The sequence below is a fragment of the Macrobrachium nipponense genome, chromosome 29 (assembly GCF_015104395.2).
Source record: "Macrobrachium nipponense isolate FS-2020 chromosome 29, ASM1510439v2, whole genome shotgun sequence".
Lineage (NCBI taxonomy): Eukaryota > Metazoa > Arthropoda > Malacostraca > Decapoda > Palaemonidae > Macrobrachium > Macrobrachium nipponense.
Genome location: NC_061092.1, coordinates 8,466,754 through 8,476,566, shown reverse-complemented (window position 1 = coordinate 8,476,566; position 9,813 = coordinate 8,466,754). Strand labels below are relative to the sequence as shown.

The window sequence follows — 9,813 nt, the reverse complement described above, 5'->3', positions numbered from 1 at the left end:
TAAATAAAGGAATTTTGCTTTCAGAATGTTAAAACTGACAATTATACGTTGATTCGAAACTCACTGAATATTAAAAAAAATAGCTTAACACATTGAATTAAATCCTCAATGAATGTAGTGACCGAGTCATAGAGAGACTGATGTTATGATGAATAATAGTCCAACAGCGTCCTTAATATACATAAAACCACCCTTTCAGACAACTCGAATGAGACACTGCCCTAAAACAGCGACGCCTACAGTCTTCCATTACATATCCGCAAGGCAAGGACGAGCTGGGAGCACCTCTTAAAGGCTTTATATGAGTCGTATAAGCCCCGGCTTTCTTGCGAAATGTCGCAATCACAAGCGCAAGTCGCCATCTGTATGTTTATACGCTTAGCATAAAGACAACTTGATAAGATTCTGAACGATGATAGATGTTTGTTTAAGACGAACAATAAAGGTCTTGTGCAGTTGCGTTGCTCACCTTGCAGCTGGAGTGTAGTATGTATAAATGAGCCTAAGAATTCCTCTTTAATTATTGATGAATGATATGAAACATGTCAAAACAGTAAATGAAAATATATCGAAAAACAGCATACCCATAGGGTGGGGGGCGGAGTTAGTTCTGTTAATGTACATCCAAGGTTGCTTTGAAACGTCCCATCGGCCCCCAGATGCAGGCCCCCACCCCCCTTTTTTCATTCCATTTACTGTACCTCCGTTCATATTTTCTTCCATCTGACTCTCCAATCACTCCTAAAAATGGCTTCAGCATTATTTTCAGCACTGCATGACCTCATAGGTCCTATGGATAGCGCTTTCCCTATATTTTATATTCCATTACCATTTCCAAAAAAACTATATACGTATGAATATATATACATATAGTATATATGATATATATAAAATATATATTATATATGTATATTATTAGATATATATATACATACTTAATATATATATAGTATATAGTATATAATATAATTCTATATATATTAATTATTATTTACAACGTTATAATACAGTATAACCTCCTCTCACCATGGGTTTTTTATGAGAATTCCAAAGATCGTCATTACAAAAGGTAAAAATGTCGTAAATTCATCAAAAGGGTCTTCACCGTCTTAAACCAAAAACACGAAGAAAGCCAAAACAACATTTTCCTTTCATCCAGGTAAACCTATTTTGTACGAGGAGGAAAGATTCGTCTTCAGACTTACACATACTCCGTTCGGAACATAATAATCATTCTTCCCCACTTCTGGGGGAAGGGAGACTCTCTTCCCCACATCAGGAGGCCAGGGAGATACTCTTACCCCTCTTTGGGGGGGGGGAAAGGGGAGTTATGATGGCAATAAGGTAAAGAGCGAATATAGCTCTCGGTCTTTTTTTTTTTTTTTTTTGATAGGGGAATGACACGAAGGAAACGTTTATTACACCTTCCAGTGAAAGGGGCTATCAGAGATTGTCTGTATTATTGAGGATTTTATATATATATATATATATATATATATATATATTATATATATATATATATATATATATATATATCTCTGCAACTGATCTATCCCTTGGAAAACGGAGTCTTGATAGAAAGAGTAAAACCAGCACTTGTACATAAAACATCCTTTATTTTCTTATGACTACCGGTTTCGGAGTAACTGTCTCCATCATCAGGTCTATACAAAAACACAGAAAGAAAAAAAAATTACGACCTGATAAAGGCAACGGGGTTGTTCTCTTAAATAAAGATGAATATTCAAGTAAGATGCAATTTATCCTTGACGACCACACTAAATTTGAAGTAGTTAAAGACGACATTCTTTTAAAGTTACTCAATAAGGAGGAAAGTATTAACAGGTTCTTAAGAAAGTTGAAGTCTGAGGGTGTTCTAGATGAAATACTTATAACGATCTATTTACATCTGGATCTAAACCTGGAGTGCTCTATGGCCATACCCCCAAGGTGCACAAGGAAGGTGTCCCGCTCAGACCAATCATGTCAGCTATAGGTACTTTCAACTACCATTTGTCAAAGTTTCTTGTTCCTATTTTAGCTCCTGTAACATGCAATCAGTATACAGTTAAAGATTCATTTACTTTTGCCAAAGAAATTTGTGATCTAGAACTAGGTAATTGTGTTCTTGTGAGTTTCGATGTTAAATCTTTATTTACTAATATTCCTTTAGCAGAAACCATTGATACATGCATCAGCAACTTGTTTAATGACTCCAATAGTATCCGTAATTTTAATAAACAACAGTTACACAAACTACTCACATTAGCTGCGTCTGAATGTTATTTTATGTTTAACACAAATGTATATAAACAAAAAGATGGTGTAGCAATGGGAAACCCTCTCGGCCCTACTTTGGCCAATGCCTTTTTATCTCATCACGAAGTTGTTTGGTTAGATAATTGTCCCAGTTCTTTAAACCACTGTTCTACCGAGGTCATGTAGATGATACATTTTTAATTTTTAGATCTGAAGAACATGTACCCCTGTTTCTTGATTATTTTAACTCAAAACACCAAAATATTGAATTTACTTCAGGAGTAGAGAACAATAATACTTTAGCTTTCCTTGACGTGCTCATAAGTAAACACAGCGATAACACTTTTTCAACATCAGTTTACAGGAAACCAACATTTACAGGACTCACAACTAAATTCTCTTCATTCATCCCAATAGTTTATAAACGCAATTTAGTTTGTACACTTGTGACCCGTGCCTTTAACATTTGTTCAAATTATTTTAGTCTTCATTCAGAATTTCAGTTTATAAAAGAAATGCTTCAAAAAAACGGTTTTAATGTTGCTTTCATAGATACATATGTTGGTAAACAGCTAGAAAAGTTATTGTTCCTGAAAGTTTCCATATTAAAAGTCCAATAAAGCAGTACTGTATTTTTAACCATGTCTTTCTATGGTAATAAGAGTTTTTCTGTTAAAAATAGACTACTAAAACTTTTAAGAGAATTTTATCCTCAAGTTAATGTTAGGGTAGTGTTCAAGCCTAAGTATACTATTTGGTGTTTTGTTCAAGTACAAAGACATCGTACCCCCAGAACTACAGTCTCATGTTGTATATAAATACGAGTGCAATTGCTGTAATGCAATTTACGTGGGGAAAACAAAGCGCCAAGCACGTGTACGATGGTTTGAACACTTGGGAAGATCAGTTAGGACAAACAGGCTTTTAGCAAAACCACCATTCAGTGCCATACGGGATCACGCAGAAAATAGTGATCACACCCTCTTAGGTTAGATTCATTTTCCATTCTCTCTAGTCGAGTGGCCCCCATGGAGCTGGCAATAGTAGAAAGTCTCTACACTTTAAAGTTGAAACCTTCCCTCAGTAACAACGAGAGGTCCACGGAGATGCTGTGTTTTTAAAATTTTTAGTGTGTATGTTTGTATGCCTTCATGATGCAGGTATTTATTTATATATTTATTTATTTATTTATATTTTTTTAATATTGCTTACTTTCCCTTTTTTATGCTTGTACATTACTTTGTTTTTATTATATATACAATGTAACCTTTGTGTAACATTTCTTCATTCTAATGATCGATCGTAATTTAGTGATTTTTAATTTTTTTTCTTTCTGTGTTTTTGTATAGACCTGATGATGGAGACAGTTACTCCGAAACCGGTAGTCATAAGAAAATAAAGGATGTTTTATGTACAAGTGCTGGTTTTACTCTTTCTATATATATATATATATATATATATATATATATATATATTATATATAGATATATATATATAAATTATATATTATATTATATATATAGATAGATATATAATATTATATATATATATGTATATATATATGTAATATATAATATATATATATATATATATGATATATATATAGTATATATATATATATATATATATATATATATATATATATTATATATTATATATATATTGTAAGTATTAATTTTATTGTCAATACAGTAAATGGGTTAATACATTTATATGGCTTTTAAACGAATTAGTGTGTTTACACGTGCATGTATTTCTGTTAAATTTATGTTTCATTTGATATGCAGTGTAGACCCTCATGCAATAGTATATCCAATATCAAATGCTATGCCAATGTCGCACACCATTTTAAAGGAAACTATAAGTACGCATGTATGTATAACTGTACGCAATATTGTATTCTCGACCACTTATAGTCTCTTCAACAGGTGGAATTTATGAATTTATCGGGATACATCTTGCAGTAAATAGGAATCAAAAGACCTGGTACATCAAGAATTGTTTTGAATGCTTAACTCCATCGTAAAACTGTAAACCATTTACCGCGAGGAGTCTTGGGAAATATGATTGTCTCAGTCTCTGTTTACCATCACTTTTATTATCTATTTCTCTCTCTTAACTTTCTCTTGGCCTCCCAATTCCTGTGTCTTTCTGTTACACATCTACCTCAACATTCTCATTTGACCTTGCAATGTTTTTCATCTGCACTGCATATGGCATTTACAACATTTTTCCGATATCCCTGTAACACGAGATATCTTTCATATTTTCCCACCAACCCTAAACTCTATAGGTGTTAAAACAGCATCTAATTCACTGTACGCATTGATGTCATCCCTAAATACCAGAATTAACCAGACTGCTTTAGTATCTTGCCAGCAAATATGCATTCTGACTTTCGTCATAATGAGAGTAATTTTTATCCTTCCTGCTGAACTAAAGTGCCATGGCTCCCATTTTCCCTTCTCGAGCCCTATTTTTCTTACAGCTCCTTTTTACCGACACTAAACATGGCAGCATGATCTCCAAAAAGCATGTAGTACTACAATGGTGACTGATCCCTTATCTTGTGAGACCCCTTGTCTTGTGAGACACCCCCCGCACCCGTGACCAGAGTAATGATGTGATCTGTACATTTATTGCATTTACGAAATTTATGTCCTCACACATATTTGTCTACATAATTACCATATACTACAAACGCAGACTTGCGCTGCCTAACTTATTTGCCGTCTGACAAATAGGGTGTTGAAATGTTGATTAAAAATGAATGTCAGTGTTTTTATATATTAAATATCCTTTTGCCCATCTTAATACTACATATGCAATTGCTTTAGACGGTGGTGTTGATGATCCTTGGGAGATTTTCTGTCAGTTTCAGTTCCGTCTATGTCTAGTGAAAATCTCGATTTCTGTCTCAAGCCAATAAAGAAGCAGGCAACAAAACCTTCAGACCAATAAAAAAAAGGTTATGTGAAGCTGCTACTTCGTTTGTCCAAGTGGAAGCTCCTGATTGGCCGAGTTGAAACCTTTGCCCTGCCCCTAGGTAGCTCTCCCCCCGGCTTTTTTTTTTATCTCATTTCAGAAGTAGTAAAGCTGTGACGAGTATTGTGCCTTAGGGAGGTCTAAGAAGAAATGTTTTGGTGAGTTTTTCCAAGCTACGCTAGTTTATTTTATAATTTTTACACCTAGGTTGTTTGCGCTTGATTAGAGCACCAATTTTAGTGTTGATTTCGTGAAACGGTACTAATTTCATTCGAAAAGTTGTGGTAGATCTATATTACTATTCCGCGGCGGCCTCGACTATGGCAGTTGCCGTTTTGGTAGATCTAGTGTACCTATCCGCGGCGGCCCAGAGTATGGCAGTTGCGGTTTTTTTATGCAGATTTACCTCCTGAACAAGAATTTTAAGTAATATTTATTCGGACGACTGTGATTAACTCCCAGGGGCTCGTACTAAACAGCGAAATACATTTGACGCCCCAATTCCTGGTGGCTTTCGTATTCTCGGGGACGAACGATGCGGAATGCTTATATAGAAATACCAAAGTTGTTAATTAGGGCTGCCGGCTGAGAAAAATCTGTCTCCCGGCATTTCAGATCAGCACTTTTGTCTGAATAAGCATTGAGAGCCATATATTGGTGCATTCATAGCGATGTTATAAGGTTGATTTTGGATGTGGAAATGAGGTGTTGCTTATGATGCAAGTTTCTATACGGAGATCATAATTAAGAAACTTCGAATTCCTTTGGGTCCTATGCTAGGGTACCTTGCCAAGGTGAACGTAGGAGGAGTTGTACTTTGACATAGCAAATATACGTAGATTGAAATGAACTTTCTGTGCATTTAAGGTATTTAAATAGGTTATGACGTAAGGTCGCAGGTACTTTTCGGAGAACAAGTATTTTGCGTAGGTTGCAAGTGTACAGAATTCTGTGAGGTATGAACCCAGCTAAAAAAAAAAAAAAAAAAAAAAAAAAGGCCTGAATAAAGTCAAGTGCTCTCACTAACAGGACATCTGTTATATTTCAGTAGTCATTTTAGAATATAGAATCAGATGTTCTCTTCATAATTCAGATGAAAGTCTAAACGTAAGTAAAATCCAACCCTCCCAAGTTAAGTAATCGCATGTGTTACTTGTGCAAGTGATCGACCCCTTGTAAATAAACGCTGTTGCCATAGTTAATTTTGGTGATTAAAAAGCACTGGAAATTTAATTTTAGACAGTTTAGGTTGAGAAATTTAAAACCTAAATATTTCCAAGAACTAGTTAGTGTCGTATTCAGTTTTTTTTTTTTTTTTTTTTTCAGCCATGACCAAGTTAAGGATCTGGGGTGCGTTCATTTCAGGCTTTATTTATAGCGTAGTAAAAAAAATGCCTATGATTTTATGTTCTTTACGTACACTCGACGTAAAAGGCATAGCTTCCTTAAGGCGCAGCTTAATGCAATGAGCAATTTGCATCATTTTATAACCAACGCTCGGCGTAAACCACCGAAAAGGAAATGGAAAGCTAGATTATTCCTAATTAAAGCGTTCAAGCTGAAGTCCTTGAATGAGCTAAGCTCAAGCTTATACACTACGTACTGGTAATGGATTGCTCGCAGTTTGTAGTATATATTCAGAACACTTTTATATAAAATGTGGTCTTAGTAAACTTTGAACATTGGCATTTTCTTTAGATTAAAGCGTTTATAAAGTTTATTCAAGTTTATTCACTCCTCCGACTGAAAACTTTAGAAAAAAGTAGTAATCTTTCTTTCGACGTTACTTACTGTTAAGATTTAGCAGTGCAAAGGTTATTTGCATATCCAATCAACTGTCGATATTCCTTTGATTTATGTCATTTAATCTTTTTATGTACTAGAAGATATTTTCGTGTTGGGATATTCAACAGATTTATTTGGGTGGTTTTAAAATACTTCGGGTTTTTGAGTTAGTTTAAATCCAGCCATAAGTGTTTTATTAAATGTTCTGCGCTATGGTATGCCATGCCTAAATAATGTGCCACTTTTTCAGAGTTAAGGCATTTTAATATCATATACCCACAATTCACGATTTCTGGTTCTCTGGCAGCTTAAAACATGAGTTGAAATATTTTAACATCTTGGTTTTTAAAGTTTCTTTGGTCGTTTTCGACAATATATTTTCCGTTAGTGTTGCAGCGTTAGTGATTAAATTTTCTTAGTGTTATCTATTAGTTTTATTTCGAAATATAATGAAGTCTGCATGTGTAGTTTAGAAACTGGTTGTGGAAATAGTATGACGTTGCAAACATGGACAGAGAATACTTGCTCACAAGAGGTAGGAAGAAAGGGTCATTGAGGCATCATTTGAGAGCGTCTAAAAAACAAAGTAGTATAAGAAATGGATGGGGAGGGGCCCTAGGTTAGGAGGCCGTTAATTAATGCTTTCTTTGTAGAGGAAGTTCTCTATAATGTCTGCAGTTTATTATTTCGTACTTGCTGTCGTTGCTTCTCACGAGACATTATGGTTCTTACTTCCACAGTTCAATATTTCTGTTGAATCTTTTTTTTTGAGGTTATCCTTCCTTGTAAAATTGTGCTATATCCGCGTTTCACTTGTATCATACTCTCTCCTTCAACTGAAATGTGTATGATCACGTGATAATTTGAGGGAAATTCGCCTCCAAATGCTAATATATGGGTCTATTCCTCCAAATGCTAATATATGGGTCTATTCCTCCAAATGCTAATATATGGGTCATTCCTCCAAATGCTAATATATGGGTCTATTCCTCCAAATGCTAAATATATTTAGGTCTGTTTCTCCAAATGCTAATATATAGGTCTATTCCTCCAAATGCTAATATGTCTGTTCCTCCAAATGCTAATATATAGGTCTGTTCCTCCAAATGCTTATATATAGGTCTATTCCTCCAAATGCTAATATATAAATGTTATTCCTCCAAATGCTTATAGGCTATATTCCTCCAAATGCTTAATAGGTCTATTTCCTCCAAAATGCTAATATATAGGTCTATTCCTCCAAATGCTAATATATAGGTTATTCCTCCAAATGCTTATAGGTTTCTTATTCCTCCAAATGTATATATAGGTTATGGCTCCAAATGTCTTAATATATAGGTTATATCCAATGCTAATATATAGGTTATTCTCCATATGGCTAGGGTCATTCCTCCAAATGCTAATATATGGGTCTATTCCTCCAAATGCTAATATATGGGTCTATTCCTCCAAATGCTAATATATGGGTCTATTCCTCCAAATGCTAATATATGGGGCTATTCCTCCAAATGCCAATGTATATATTATTTCTCCGAGATACTTACTTACAGGTCTCTGACACTTGTCAACGATTGTGATCGTATCCGAATTCAGTGCTGTAGAGGTTGAAGAAACAAGAGGTGGTTTTAGTAAGATTTAACTCCACGCTGCTAAATGGTAAGTTAAGATGGACCATTTTTGCATGAACCGTATAAAGTTTCACAATGTTGAATTAGTTTATTGTACTTTTTACTGCTCGGCTATTCTTCCAGTTTCTCAAAATATTTCCTTTTTAGTACTTCGAACGCTTCTCGTTGATGTAATACTGAAAAAAAATTGTATCTCAAGTGCAGTTTATTTTGAGGCAAAAAAGTCAAATTTCCGTCCCCTTTAAAATTCTATTTGCAATAGGCTTTTTTTTGTTGTTGTTGTCCCTAAATTCTCTTTGACGCCATATTTTTCTGTACTAATTAGAAAGTTATTTAACGGAAATGTACACAAATCAGCGGCATGCAGATTAAAATATTGCCTGTGCTTTGTGTTTCAAGTACTTTGATTAAAATAAGCTTTTTAAAAGTTAGCCAGTAATTGTAAACCTAATTCGTATGTTGAAACATTGGCTGTGCTTTTTCAAATACTTTTAAAACACTTTTTTTTTAAAGTTATCCAGTAATTGTAAACCTAATTCGTATAGAAATGACTAATACTAGTCTTTACTAAGCACTAAAGATTTTCAACAATAAAAAAAAATGTTTGTATTAAGCACTTAAGATTTTCAAAACTTTTGTAGAGCATTAATATAGGACGACTTTATAAGCATAAAAAATGTAATACTGTTTCCTTTTACAGGGATGTTGAATTAGAATCGAGAGAATTATAACTCAAGCATATATGGAACAACTATAGTGGGACTAAAGCAATTGTTCAAGGAGGCGGCTGTGTATTCGCCTAATCTACCAAGAGGTTTGGGAAACTCCAGAAGACTACATCCGAGTGAGGAAGACGCGATACTCACACAAGTGAGGGAGGAAGACGACGACGACTACACAAGTGAGGGAGGAAGACGACGACGACTACACAAGTGAGGGAGGAAGACGACGATACTCACAACAAGTGAGAGAAGACGACGATACTCCACAAGTGAGGGAGGAAGACGACGCTACTCACACAAGTGAGGGAAGGAAGACGACGAGACTACTCACACAAGTGGGAGGAAGATGACGACGACGACGTACTCACACAAGTGAGGAGGAAGGACGACGACGACGCGATACAACTGAGGGAGGAAGACGACGAGTACTCACA

At 34.9% G+C, this 9,813-nt stretch overlaps 1 long non-coding RNA gene across 1 annotated transcript; it reads left to right on the top strand.

Annotated features, from left to right (window-relative positions):
* The first annotated feature begins 5,195 nt into the window (after positions 1-5,195).
* On the top strand, positions 5,196-9,500 carry LOC135206099 (uncharacterized). The gene is made up of 3 exons (XR_010312676.1): positions 5,196-5,402; positions 8,580-8,685; positions 9,358-9,500. It is a non-coding gene; the product is annotated as an uncharacterized LOC135206099 (long non-coding RNA).
* The last annotated feature ends 313 nt before the right edge of the window (positions 9,501-9,813 follow it).